General features: G+C 32.0%; 2 long non-coding RNA genes across 2 annotated transcripts; both read left to right on the top strand.

The window, feature by feature from the left end:
* Window positions 1–431: 431 nt before the first annotated feature.
* LOC111710515 (uncharacterized) lies at window positions 432–2,039 on the top strand. Its single transcript, XR_002767069.1, has 3 exons — window positions 432–498; window positions 709–780; window positions 1,975–2,039. It is a non-coding gene; the product is annotated as an uncharacterized LOC111710515 (long non-coding RNA).
* Window positions 2,040–2,154: 115 nt separating this feature from the next.
* On the top strand, window positions 2,155–4,276 carry LOC111710514 (uncharacterized). Its single transcript, XR_002767068.1, has 3 exons — window positions 2,155–2,389; window positions 3,739–3,789; window positions 4,131–4,276. It is a non-coding gene; the product is annotated as an uncharacterized LOC111710514 (long non-coding RNA).
* Window positions 4,277–14,501: the final 10,225 nt, after the last annotated feature.

Raw genomic sequence — 14,501 nt, 5'->3', positions numbered from 1 at the left:
TTGTTGTTACGCAAAAACTAGTTCTTCAGCAGTCCAAAAACGTCACGGCAAAGTGTACGGAAACCCTATTGCCCCCTCCTTCTATTCAATTCTCCTTGGGTAAGTCTAACATGGTTTCTTGTTCTCTCCTCGAATATCCCCCAGATTGCGGATTTTCAGGGGCGTATTCAGGTATTTATCCCCCAGATTGCGGATTTTCAGGGGCGTATTCAGGTATTTATCCCCCAGATCCCCCCCCCCCCCATAGTAATAATTGAGGTTTTAAGGAATAATAATATATTTTTAAAATTGTATTGATCTTAGATCAGATTGTTGATGAAAAATTAAAGATCAATTATAAATATAATAATAACATTTTCTATCGAAACAAATTATCCTAATATAAGATTATATTACAAATTAAAGTTTAAGATCTTGTTCCTAAATTATGTTTTAATTTTAGATGATAAAGACGAAAACATTGGAAAACAAATTAATACCAAGCCTTGCAATTTACAGGTTTTTATCAAAATAGACTTTTTCTCGAAGAACAAAAAATTAAATAATTAATTTTATTTTTTATTTTCATTGAAAATCTCTAAAATTACGTTGTAATATGTTACAAATAACAAAAGTATTCCTCTCACTATGCTAAGAATATATTATTATAAAAATATTAAAACACTTAAGAATCGGATGCTTAGAGTTTTATGTTTGTTTATTTATCAGGGTAAAGATCAATACTGGATGCTCAGTATCGAAGGAAGAATATTACGAGATAATAACTGCATAGGATTTAAGGTCAACCACAGAATTATAATCTTCTCAATATTTAAAAAGTGCCTGTTTAATGAAGAAAACTTATCATTTGCGATTGTTTATAAAATAAGAATTTGGAGGCATTAAAATTAAAATTTCATTGTATATTTCTAACACTTTTTTATATACGTTCTATCCTTGCAGTCATAACTCATTTTAATTAACAAGCTGATTTTTAAGTTACTACCTACACTGGTTCAAGGTTATAATGCAAGGAAAGTTATATCAGAGGGGTACGCATCTTTTGTACTGCAGTGTACTGTCTCTGGGCGGTAATGTCAACACAAGACGGATGTCGAAGCCTGACATGGGATCCATCTTTCACATAAAAAATCAATGAAATATTCTGGTCATAGGAAACTATTATGTGAATTATCAAAATTATCAAAATTCAAAGCTTTTAACCTCATTGAATACTAAACGAACACTGATGCATCTATTCTTGTTTACAAATTCCGTCCAGAGAGAACTGGTTTCAATATGTACGCAGAGAATGCGCAACTGCAATTAACTTTCCTTGCATTATAACCTTGCACTGGTTAAACATTTTTTTTAGAACAACATCAGATATATGAAAGATTGATTAATTGTAGTCTTCCATTCCCCCAGTTTAATAGGTTTCATTGTATGTAATGTAGAAATATCTATAAAAATTCATCAGCCTCGGCCAAAGAACATAAATGAAAAAAGAAAATATGCATGGAAACCTTACGATCCGAAAATCTATGATTCATCGAGTTATTAAAAAGTGATCATCTTTTACCTTCACACTGAAGTAAAACTATTTCCTTAAAAAAATTGTAAACAAAGTTGTCAGATTCAGCAGACCCAGGCTACGCAGGCCCAGTATTTACCAGCTTCTCATGTATTTAATGAATCTATATAGAGAGGCAATCTGCAAACTATAGAATGAGTAGTTCAAACTGGTACGACTTTGTGACCTCGTAGCTCCTCTAGTTTATATTATACGAACAATTATTTGAAAAAAAACTTGTCCGGTTTCATATTATAAATTCAAAACATTTTTATTCTTCTCAATAGCTCTTCAATAACAGGAGTTATGTTTGAAAACATATAACATTTTAATTTAACGTGCAATTTATTTAGTGAATTACAGACATTTTTTTTGAGTTTCTTAAAAAAACTGTGATCTTGAATTAAATACATGGTCTTCAGGACGACGACATAGTTCTGAATAGATGTTTTGACAAATGGACTTATGATTCAGAAACAAGGAAAATTAATCAATTCAAAAAGAAATAGCATAACAACGTTTGTTAAGTTTAATATGTTAACCCCCTCCNAACCCAGGTAAATAACAAGGGAAATGTATAACACTAACCCAGGTAAATAACAAGGGAAATGTATAACACTAACCCAGGTAAATAACAAGGGAAATGTATTACACTAACCCAGGTAAATAACAAGGGAAATGTATAACACTAACTCAGGTAAATAACAAGGGAAATGTATAACACTAACCCAGGTAAATAACAAGGGAAATGTATTACAATAACCCAGGTAAATAACAAGGGAAATGTATAACACTAACCCAGGTAAATAACAAGGGAAATGTATAACACTAACCCAGGTAGATAACAAGGGAAATGTATAACACTAACCCAGGTTAATAACAAGGGAAATGTATAACACTAACCCAGGTAAATAACAAGGAAAATGTATTACACTAAACCAGGTAAAGATAAGATAAAAAGTCAGAAAGTCCAAGTACAGACGTGTAAAGCATTAATCTGAATATGGCCAATTTCTCAATGCCAGTATTTTTAATAGTAAAACTTCAACGTATGACTAAGCGGCTATGGAAGGCTTAACATTCATGTTTAAAAGAGTTAGGTAAGACTTTTCAGGATAAGCTAAAAGGGGTAGGACAGGTAAAAGAGAGATTGTATATAAGGGTTTCAGTTATATAAAAGTTTTAAAATTATAGATTTTTTTCTTACTTTTTTTTCGTTACGCTTTTGTAACATTTATTCAAGCAACAAAAATGTTCTTAAAAATATATAATAACAGGTGTACAAATTCCGTCTTGAAATATTGAATTCGAAAATTTTGAAATCGCAAAATAAAAATCAATAAAACTATACGGAAATAAGAAAATTCCCTCCCCCTAAAATTACAAGTTTTTTGGCCGTACATGGAACAATTTACAACATATAAAAATTACTAAGAAATGGTACACAGTGAATTGAGGCGTGACTTTACATACGAAGATCGATTAAAGATTGATAATTTTTCTCATTCAAGGATTTGGAAAAGTTCCGCATCCCATTTAAAGTTATCATATAGAAGTAAAAAATTGAAATTAAGTGATATGTTGGATTTTCAGATCTTTATAGCTACATTTTTAGAGTCAATCCAAAGTTCTAAAAATGATGCTACAACGAGTTTTAAAGTGCTTTGTTTGCAAAAGAATCGAAGAAAGCAAAGACGATTTTACAAAGAAAAGACAAAAAAGATTATAAAGAGTAAAAGATGTAATCAAACATAAAGGATGTCAAAAATCGGTACAAATTAAAAAGATGCTTAAAAATGCCCGATTTACGTAGAACCTATATCTTTTTCACAACCCATAAAGCTTTTTTAACCTTACAAATAAACTTATCATTTTTATTTCTAAAAGTTGTTAGTGTTCAACGTCGAAAAATTCTAATAATCTTCCACCAGTTTATATTAAATATAATGTAAACAATAAATATGTAGCTTTCCTTTTCTCCTGAAACACTTAATTTTTTATGTTTTTTATCTATATAATAAAACAAGACATTCGTATATATATTTGTTGTCTATAGCCGGTCAAACGGCAGAACCGATTGGGCTGAAATTTTGTGTGGACCCTCAGGGGTGGCCTGGGGTTGTTATAGGTTTAAAAAATTCGAATTAAAAAAATTTAATTTTACTTAAAAACTATTGAAAATTTAGATGAATGAGGGGCTTATTATGTCTAACTGTAACGACTCCGACGAAAACCAGGTATTAAGTTTTTTAATTGTAAGAATAATTAATGTTAATTGATGTTGAAATCCAATATTTTTAAGAATGTTTTTGAATAATAAAAAAGCATAAAGAAGGTGTCAGAACTTTCCCTGGGATATTTAGAAAGATGGGATTTCCCTGTATGATAATTGAAGGACTGCAATATGGTGTAGGTGGATAATATAGCAAAACTAATGTTTTTATTTTACATATTTTTAAAAAACGTCTTATATACTTAATTAAGTTTGATTTTTTATGAAACTTTTTTCTTCTGAATGATTGCAAATATCTTTCTAAAACTTTCTTAACCCGAAAATTGTCATTTAATTTTTTTTCAGCAATGGATGTTTACACACTACAATCCTAGTGGGATATCTTACAAAGATCTAGCAGAGCCAGCTCATTTATAATTTAAAATAAAGTATATTGTTAGTGTGCAATGTGCTGTACACTTTTGTTTTCATGTTCAATAAAAAATTTTTATTGTAAATTTATTGTAATTTAATTGTACCGCTGTATCCCCCTGTATACCCCCTATATTGTGTATCCCTGTATACCATATATATCCCTGTATACCTCTGTATAACCCCTGTATACCCCTGTATATCCCTGTATACCCCCCATATTGTGTACCCTTGTATACCCCTGTACACCCCTGTATATCCCCTGTATACCCCTGTATATCCTTGTACACCCCTGTATATCCCTGTATACCCCCTGCATACCCCTGTATACCCCTGTATACCCCCTGTATACCCCTGTATACCCCTGTATACCCCTGTATACCCCCTGTATTGTGTATCCCTGTATACCATGTATCACTCAAGTCTATCATTAAATTCCCATTCTTTATTCCTGACTCCTGCTTGGATAGACGGGTAGACCAATACTAGATAGATATATAGATAGATAATTCAGTTAGATAGATATAGAGATTGGTAAATCAGCTAGATCCAAAATGATATATATAGTTATATAGCTAGATATATATGAATATATTTTTATGGCTAGATAGATATAAAGATAGTTATATAGCTAGAAATATATTAATATAGTTATATAGCTAGATATATACGAATATAGTTATATGGCTAAATAGATATAAATATATAGTTGTATCGCTAGATAGATATGAATTTATAGCTATATAGCTAGATATATATGAATATAGTTATATAGCTAGATATATATGAATATAGTTATATAGCTAGATATATATTAATATAGTTATATAGCTAGATATATATGATTATATTTATATGGATAGAGAGATATAAATATAGTTATATAGCTAGATATATATATAAATATAGTTATATATGAAAGAATGTAGCAAAAATCGTGGAAACATGATATTCTGTAAGCCTGCAGTACGTTGTAGATTATAATGATTTAATGTTGTAAACTTAGAAATAATGACATTATTCATTGAAACTGCGTTTCAATTGAATACTTAGCATAATTAGCTAAAATCATACTTAAATTACGTTATAAACATGGGTGGAGATAGCTTAACTGTGTTATATCTATTCTCTCTAATCTTATAAATACATACAATAAACTTTAACTGTGGGACAAATAGATAATACGATTGTCTTATTCACGTGATAACATCGTAGAAATTATAACTACGTCAATTCATGTTAACTTATGACATGAGATATCAAATAAAGCTTTGTTTATAGATTAACTGCATGTGAGTAAACCTGAAACCCTGAAGCTTGTATATAGGTGGATAGTCCCCTTTAGTTTGGGATTGATATATAGCTTGTTGTATAGCTAGGTTTGTGTCCTTGTGTGGCATTTAGAGCGTTGGATCGTCAAAATAATTTGGGATCGAAACATAGTTGGTTGGATAGCTAGGCTTCTGTCCCTGTATGGCATTTAGAGCACCGAACTAATAGCTTGTTGGAAAGCTACGCTTCTGTCCCTGTGTGGCATTTAGAGTCAGGTGGGGTGAGTCCTGGTTGACCCTGATAGCGGACGGATTGTACCTGGATAGATACGTTTCGAGAACTATTTATGGAGTAGGTGTTTACTACAAGAATACCAAAATTATAAAATATAAATTATATTTGAATGTGGAAATAATAGCTAGATAAATATAAATATGTTATGTTTATATAGTTTACATAAAATATTACAAATATAGTAATATAGCTGTAGATATATATACATATAGCTGGATAGATATAAATTTTGAGATATACTCTACATTTTTGATCCTTTCCGGATTTAGGGTGGAGGTGCGGGGGGGATATGTATACCCTCAACCCCCCCCCCCCCACTTCTTTTGTTGTATTTACTTATAGAGTATTCTTCCAAAGCTTGAGTCATACTGCCTGAAACTAATGATTGCATATAACTGCTTTTATAAAGTTAATAAATCCAAACAACTATTAATAACTTTTTCTTAAAGCAAGAAAATTTTAAAAAGATCCATCAATATATAGGCTTGTAAAAACATACGTTCAACTAATGTATAAATAATATATTTAGTTTTTACTTCATAGTTTCTAGTTCTTTCAACTAGATGAAGTGTGCAAATATATTTGATATATTAGTGTTTACTGTGAAACTATATATATGTATATATGTATGTTTGTATATACAGGGTTTCTATAATGATACACCTAAACCCTTTATAAGGCTATAATGATACAACATGGCCAAGAAGGTTTTTATCAAACCAAAATATTTCACAATGCTATTCAACACTATAATATACACCATTAGAATTAAAAATATGTTATTCACAAACAAACAAATTGGAAAATAAAAACGGGTGCCATGGTAATATCAGAATCTGCATATCAATACCAGAAAACGTATACATTACCAGCAACTGTATAAAACACCAGAAACTAAATACAGACACCAGAGTCTATATACATTATACAAACATCAGAAACGGTCTGCAATCACAAGAAACTGTGTATTAACAAAGAAACTGTATGCAACCATCAGAACCTATACACAAGAATTCGAAAATGTATACTAGAAACTGAATGAAAACAACAGAAATTGAATACATATACCAGAAACTTTATACAAATATCAGGATCTATAAACAAGGATTGGAAAATGTATACCAGAAACTTAATGAAAACAACAGAAATTGAATACATATACCAGAGAAACTTTATAAAACTATCAGAAACTATAAAAAAGGATTGTAAATTGTATACCAGAAACTGATTACAAACACCAGAAACCGAATACAAACACCAGAAAAACTATATACAACTTTTAAAAACTGTAAACAATTGGAAAATGTATACCAGAAACTGAATGATACAACAGAAACTGAATACAAACACCAGAAAACTTTATGGAACTATCAGAAACTGTAAACTAGAATTGGAAAAGGTATACCAGAAACTGAATGAAACAATACAAACTTTATACAACTGTATTTCTGTGTTTCTGAATAAAAAAATTAAGATCTGCTTCTAACTTAATTTTTATTTCGTGGATCTTTGGCCCCCCTGTATATATATATGTCCATCCTTATCTAAAGCCGAGCCACACAGCCCCGGGCCTTTCCGGGATTCATCCAGGCTTAATTACTAAATAATTTAAAATAGATTGTATGTTGTCATTCAGAAAATATGTTTGTCTGTCCATCCTTGCCCCCGGGTCACGCCCACTTGGACCAGAGGGAGGGGAGGGAGGAGAAGGATGGGAAGGAGGATTCAGGGGGGTGCAGGGAGGGGGGTAGGAAGTTAAGCGGGGTTTCGGCTTTATGAAAGCAATTTCAAACTTTAGGGATTTGATTTATTCTTACTTTCTTCTGCTTCCTTCTTTTTATTTTCCTACAGGGTGAACTTAAATAATGTTCATTGTTCAATAATTAAATTTCAACAGAGGGGGCCGGGGGGGATTGAAAATGTAAATAGTGCTGGTCATAGAGTTAGTTGCCTTCGTTGTTTTACAATCAAGATTTTTTCCCCCACCGTTTGGTCGCAAAAATAAACTTTAATGATACACATTAATCTGATATATTATTTTCTTTTTTTGTAAGATTCTAGTTTTACTAAAAATCAAAACATAATGGCTTTCCCTATTTTTCTTTACTAAACAAGCCTACTTTGAAAGTTGAATATTAGACCAGTAGACCAGTAAACCAGTAAACCAGTAGACCAGTAGACCAGTAGACCAGTAGACTAGTAGACCAGTAGACCAGTAGACCAGTAGACCAGTAGACCAGTAGACCAGTAGACCAGTAGATCAGTAGACCAGTAGACCAGTAGACCAGTAGACCAGTAGACCAGTAGACAAGCAGACCAGTAGACCAGTAGACCAGTATACTAGTGGACCAGTAGACTAGTAGACCAGCAGACCAGTAGACCAGTAGACCAGTAGACCAGTAGACCAGTAGACAAGCAGACCAGTAGACCAGTAAGTCGTGTATGTTAATGTTTAGAATCGGTTTAAAAGCCTAGTTAAATGGGTCGGGTTGGTTTGAGGGGGATTTTAAGAACATAAGGCTAAAATTTAAACCCTCAATTTTCCTCTGTCAGACGACCTTTTCTCATTATTGGTCATTCATGCCTAAGACGTTGAGAAGATGTAAAAATATTTCTTTCGTCCAAAGCTGTAAATTTTAAGAAGGAAATTGAATTGAAAAAAGAATCTTAAAACATTTTTTTGTTTTACATGAAAAATTGGAGAAATCTGGCCAATTCTTCTCGCGTCTGTTAAATACTTACGACTTCCTGTTACTTTTATTGCTGCTATTACCCTAGTAGATTACTGTAGTGTATAAACGCTACCGCCCTCCCCCCCCCCCACCTCATACAAAATACAGATTCACGAGAAAATTGCCAAATTATGTGTCATTAGACGTACTCTGGGTTAATACTGGGGCAGGAGTGAAAACTGAAAAAATTTTTTAAATTGAAAACTCATTTTTTACCTAAAACTGTGGATTATTACAGAAGTTACTGGGCAAACATGATCTAAATCAGCAACCTATCGTTATAAAACATTTTTCTATCAAAAAGCATGAAAATCTTTAAAAAAAATTTCAATGATATGTGAACGAAAAATATTGATCAACTTCAGTAAAACATCAGATTTATGTTAGAGCGCCCCTTTTTAGGATCCAAAGCGTGCAGCGCTTGACCTACGGGTCAGATTGCTTCCTGCGCGCATCGTGATGAGCCTTAGGGTGCTAACGGCGGGTGAGTGTGCACAGTGCGCTTAGGAAGAAGGAAGGGGGGGGGAGAGAAAACGATTGCTCGAAATCATGTTCTTAACATTAACTAATAATAGTTGTAGTGAAGTAGTACAAGCTATTCATTAGCAAACTCAGATTATGACGTGCACAGCACTGTACACCGTCAAAACTTATTTACACTTTACACTTAAGCTGTATAATTTACACAACGTGCACGTACTTTTATAATGTAAACATATAGGGCTGGAAAGAAATTGAGTCTTTGCAACAAACTCTGATTATATAACCCATATATCTTTTGAAACCAATCTCGTAGACCTGAGATATTTTAAACTGTGAATTCTGTTTGATCAAATGATCTGAGTTTGAAATACTAAAAGTTTAAATCATCAGATTGAAAAGATATAGGGATTCGAAATTTTTGATATGTTGCAAAGACTCAATTCCTTTAAGAGAGATATCGTTGAACGAAACTCCCGAGCATTTGTTTAGATTTTGATTTAACAAGCTAGAAAACAGAAAATTATTAAAAAGAAACAAAATAAAATAATATTTCTAAACAAAAATATTGGTATCTACAAAATTGTATTACATCGTATTCATGAAACTGGGTATCCGATACTGGGTTTCATGACGATACCATGTATCAATCAAGTTTCGGACTCATCATTCTGCCTTTCCTCTGGTTTGAGTTACTTAGTAAATCAATGATAAATCTGTATAGATAAAGAAAAGCTTGAAAATCAATTTATTTGAAAGAATTTATCGATATTTATATTAATTTTTGTACCTTAAAATTTTTTTTACTTAAGCTTAACTTGAAAGATTTTTTCTGAAAAGCTTTAATTAAAGTTGTTTGTGTAAAATCTTGTTACAGAAAAGCTTTAATTAAAGTTGTTTGTGTAAAATCTTGTTACAGAAAAAGGAAACAAATTGATTTTTAAAAAGGGGAAAGAGCAAATTTTGAACTTTATGAAAATATAAATTCCTTGTTGCAAGAGAGGGAATTAAACTGTCTTTAAATTGTCATTCTTTAAGGGTAACCCTGTATAATACTTAGATCGAAGCAAAAAAAACCTAATTAAAAATTAATCTATCGTATTCTGATCAATCAGACATGTGAAGCTGCAGTTAGTCTAGCGTGACAGGAAAGTAAGGAGGAGGTAATTAAGATGTTGTCTGTTTATGATTAGACCGGAAGCTTTATATCAAAATCTACGACAGAACCAGAGATTGGATGAGATCTTGTGGACAGACTGTTCACATTGAGACAAAATGAACAACGATATAATGTCGACTTTTCGAGTGTTGAAATAATTCTAAATGTCTGGCGTCTACATATGTAAAGTCGACGGTAAACTATCTCATCTTAGACCCCAATAAATATGCTATTTTCACGGCTCATTCAATAATTGTGCAAAGAAAGAAACAAGCTTTAGTTGCCGGGAGTCATCATTCATCAATATAAGGAAACATGAAATACAAATTCTGTACAGTCGTCTCTAAGGTCTCATCCTTTGTGGGTTACCCTGTATAAACATTCGACTCCAAGCTGAGTGGTTTAGAAGATTGTACATGTCAACATTATCAATAACTTCAACAGATTTTATTTTGTTTCTTCATCTTTTATCAACTTTACCTATAATAAAAAGGTTTAAAAAAAAATCGTTAAAAATATATCAATTTCTAAAATGCCGACCCAAATCTCCGCCCGAAAACGGAAAGAAAAGTAAGAAAACCAACTTGTGTCTTTATTGTTGTTAAAAAAATATAGCTTGAAAAAAATTATCAAAATCCACAAAATGTTCCCCAAACAACAAGCCGATCATAACTCGGAAACCACTTCACCTATTTACTTAAAATGTTGATTGGGGAACTTGATAAATGGTCTTTTCTTTGTTTAAAGATTCCAAGTTGAGTGGGCTGATTTTGAAAGCGAAAGTTTAGCTTCCAGGTAAAGCTGGATTCCCAAGTTAGTTCAATCATTAAGCACCAAATAACATTAAAAATGTGCAGAATATTATTATCCTTAGAATAATTAGATAATGGATTGTGAATTAATAACTTCCCCCTCTCAAAGGAAATATTAATTTTTAGGCTGAAAAAAAATTTTATGTAAATGTACATTTACACAATTTGGACGTAAAAATGATATATTTTTTAATAGACCTGTCAATCAAACAAGTCTTTCCTTTCCACTTCAATACTTGCCTTATTTTAAATATTTTTTTTTGGTATTTTGAAATACACCATAATAAAAGTAGTTTTAGCTTGGATGTATTACAGGGATAACCAGAAAACTCTGGAATAGGAATTCGACTATTAGACTCAAGTAATGACTTTGAATAGTCCAATGAACATGAGGCAGAGCAGTTGTGCAGTGGAAACAGACCTATTCACTTAATAAGTGATTTAATAACTTACTGTAGAGCTATTTGCTTTGTAACAACATCAAATTCCCTACATTATTGTTTTAATGTCGTCTTTCTATTCCACAGTTTTCTGATTGTTACTGTAGTATTATCATTTTTGTATTTTAAACATTTATGCAGATTTTTTTCTTCAAAGATACTTTTATAAATGTATTTCAAGGAGTACAGAGTACAATGGTGGCCGGTAAACAAACAAAAGAATATGCATTAAGTTATGATTAATAAGATTTACAGGCATACTTAGAGCTTTTGTGGGGGACTACACTCTAAGAAATTTCAACGGAGTTGAGTTTTTGCCACAAACTCTGATTTTCTCATCTCTATAGTTAGTAGAAAGCAGTTGAGGTGTCAACACCTCCTCTCTCTGAGAGAAAGCATGCAAAATGCTTGCAGAATATATTCAGGACTAGGGCCGCAACCCTTATATAACCTTTTTACTGTCAATGGTAGATGTCAAAGTCTGCTACAGTCAACTGTATTTTGTGTTTGAAAATAAATACTATAACTGAAACTATATCTTTGTAACCCAATGTTGTAGACCTTAGATATTTCAAACAATTAATACTTATAGATACAATAATCTAAGTTTGAAATATCAAAAGTTTGCACCATCAGGTTGCAAAGATATTGGGATCAGAAGATTTGAGTTTGTGGCAAAAACTCAATTACTTTTCATCTAACAAAATTTGTTGGAGCATGGCATCAATTGACAAATGATTCTGCTAAGGTGAATTTGATGCCGGTGCTCTAACATATTTTGTTGCATGAAAATTTGAAATTTCTTAGAGAGCAACTGCCTTCACACCTAGTCCCTCCTCACCGATTAAAACAAAAAGTGGTGTTAGTAAAATCCTTAATCCTTAATTGCGTACGTGTTGCGCCTTATTGCGTACACAAAGTTGCATGAGAGAAACAATTTTTCTAATTTGTTTAATTATAATAATTTATTGATAATTATAGGTGTGCATTGTTCAATGCTTTTTATTCTATGGTTTAAAAAGAATTGTGAACTGAGGAGTTTCCTCCCTAATTAATTAATATCTAGTAATTCTGTCAATAAACATCCTCTCTAGTTATGATGAACATCATGAACATCATTAACATGATGAACCTCATGAACATCATGAACATCATTAACATGATGAACACTGATGCATCTATTTTTGTTTACAAATTCCGCCCAGAGAGAACTGGTTTCAATTATGTACGCAGAGTATACGCAACTGCAATTAACTTTCCTTGCATTATAACCTTGGTAAAGACCCATAAAACTCTGTAAAATGGAAGACGACAGTTATCAATTATGTTTATTTGATAATGTTATAAATCAAATAGAACCAGAAGCTTGAAAATCAACAAATTAAGTAAACTTCGGTCAGCAATACAGTGCACAATTGATGTGTGGTTCATGTTTAAAATCCTAATAAGATTATAAAAGTCGTCTTCCTTTTCCATAGATTTTTTTAAAAGTCTCACTGAATTAGAATGGTTATGGAGGGGGACATCCTCTAAATTACTATTTCTTCGAGCTTCTAGTGCTAGAAAGAGTTGTCGATTGCACATAAAATTATTAAAAATGTTCTTCAGTAAACTGAACATTGGTCGTATGACTGGTAATTTAAAGAATGAACTAAATCATCATCAAAACTGAGTGTTTATTTTCAAAATATATCCCTCACCCCCGACTAACCAGAGTGCGAAGCATTCTGTTTCTTTTATTTGAAATCAAACGTGTTTTCGTCAATAACTCAACAAGTTTTAAACTTACGGATTTGTTTATTTTATACTTTTTCATTCAAAATGTATATGCCAACAAAAAATGGGGGGAGGTTTAAACAAAAGAAGAATCTATTATTTAAATTGAAATCCTGGACCTATTGCGTTGAGTGCTGGTTACAAGTAGATAAATGCTCCAGGGTTAAACTATAGGACAGACACCAGAAGAGGGTTGAAAAAACACAAAAATATAATTTCGGAAATTTAAAATGTGTACCTTGATTATTTTGAACAGATTAGTTTACTTATGACACTAAGCAATTTATCAGACTTGTTACATGAACATTTTTAGAACATCCTCTATAGACATTAAATTTAAAATGAATGAACTTTTACAAATTATCTCAAGTGAACATTTTCGCACAAATAGTTATAAAAAGGAATACACAACGAAGGTCATATTATATAGACATCGGGAAAAGGTATTGCTTTTTTGTAAAGAAAAAGATGTATATTGTTTGTTTGTTAGGTAAAATGTGACGTCAATTTAAATTTTTCCATCTTCGATTCACAACAATACCTTCTATAGCTTCTATACCTTTATCATTTTTCATTTATATTCTATATGGACCAGTGGACCAAGACTGGGCAAAGTTTCGTTAATGAAACGGGGTTTTTGAAAATCTACGGGAAAGTCCGTTAACGAACTGCAAAAACGGTAGTAGAATCCTTCATAGTAAATATGTTGAAAATAATGGTCGGATTGTTGGATATAGGACAGGTTGGGTCCATTTTCCGTACATTGGAGCGCATCGAGAGTAACCAACCTTATTATACAACCTTGGTTAAATAAGTTGTGGATAATTGTACAGAAAGAAAACAGTTCCCGATTAACAAAATGTAAAATAAAAGCTATTTAGTAGAGCGTGGGAAGATTGAGGATGGGGGGGGGGGGGGGGCCGTTTTATTATTACAAAATTTAAAAAGAGAATTCAAGAATGGTTTTTGATGATGAGGGAGGTAGGACGGAATCGTGAAAATGTTGATTGTAAAAACATTATTTTTCACCTATTGGCAGTTGGATATCAAAATATTCTATTTAACCTTATTATTTATACAAATTTTAATGAATTGGCTGTATATATGTCACACTCAATAGTGTGTTCTCTGCATGAGAAATTCCTTGATTTTGGCAACGTGTAAGTAATTTGATATTCTGGCAAGATATATATAGCACAGTGATCCAAAGCTTGCAGGTTAAAGGGAGTGTTCGCGAAAAATGAAAGGGGGTATAGGCTTAATGCGATAAAAAAGCGCTTTTGATCGCCACTAATCTTACTTCTATCTGTTGCTTCTATAAGGAGAAAATTGATAAAGAC

The sequence above is a fragment of the Eurytemora carolleeae genome, unplaced genomic scaffold (genome assembly GCF_000591075.1).
Source record: "Eurytemora carolleeae unplaced genomic scaffold, Eaff_2.0 scaffold1063, whole genome shotgun sequence".
Lineage (NCBI taxonomy): Eukaryota > Metazoa > Arthropoda > Copepoda > Calanoida > Temoridae > Eurytemora > Eurytemora carolleeae.
This window is presented reverse-complemented; position numbering and strand designations above follow the sequence as displayed.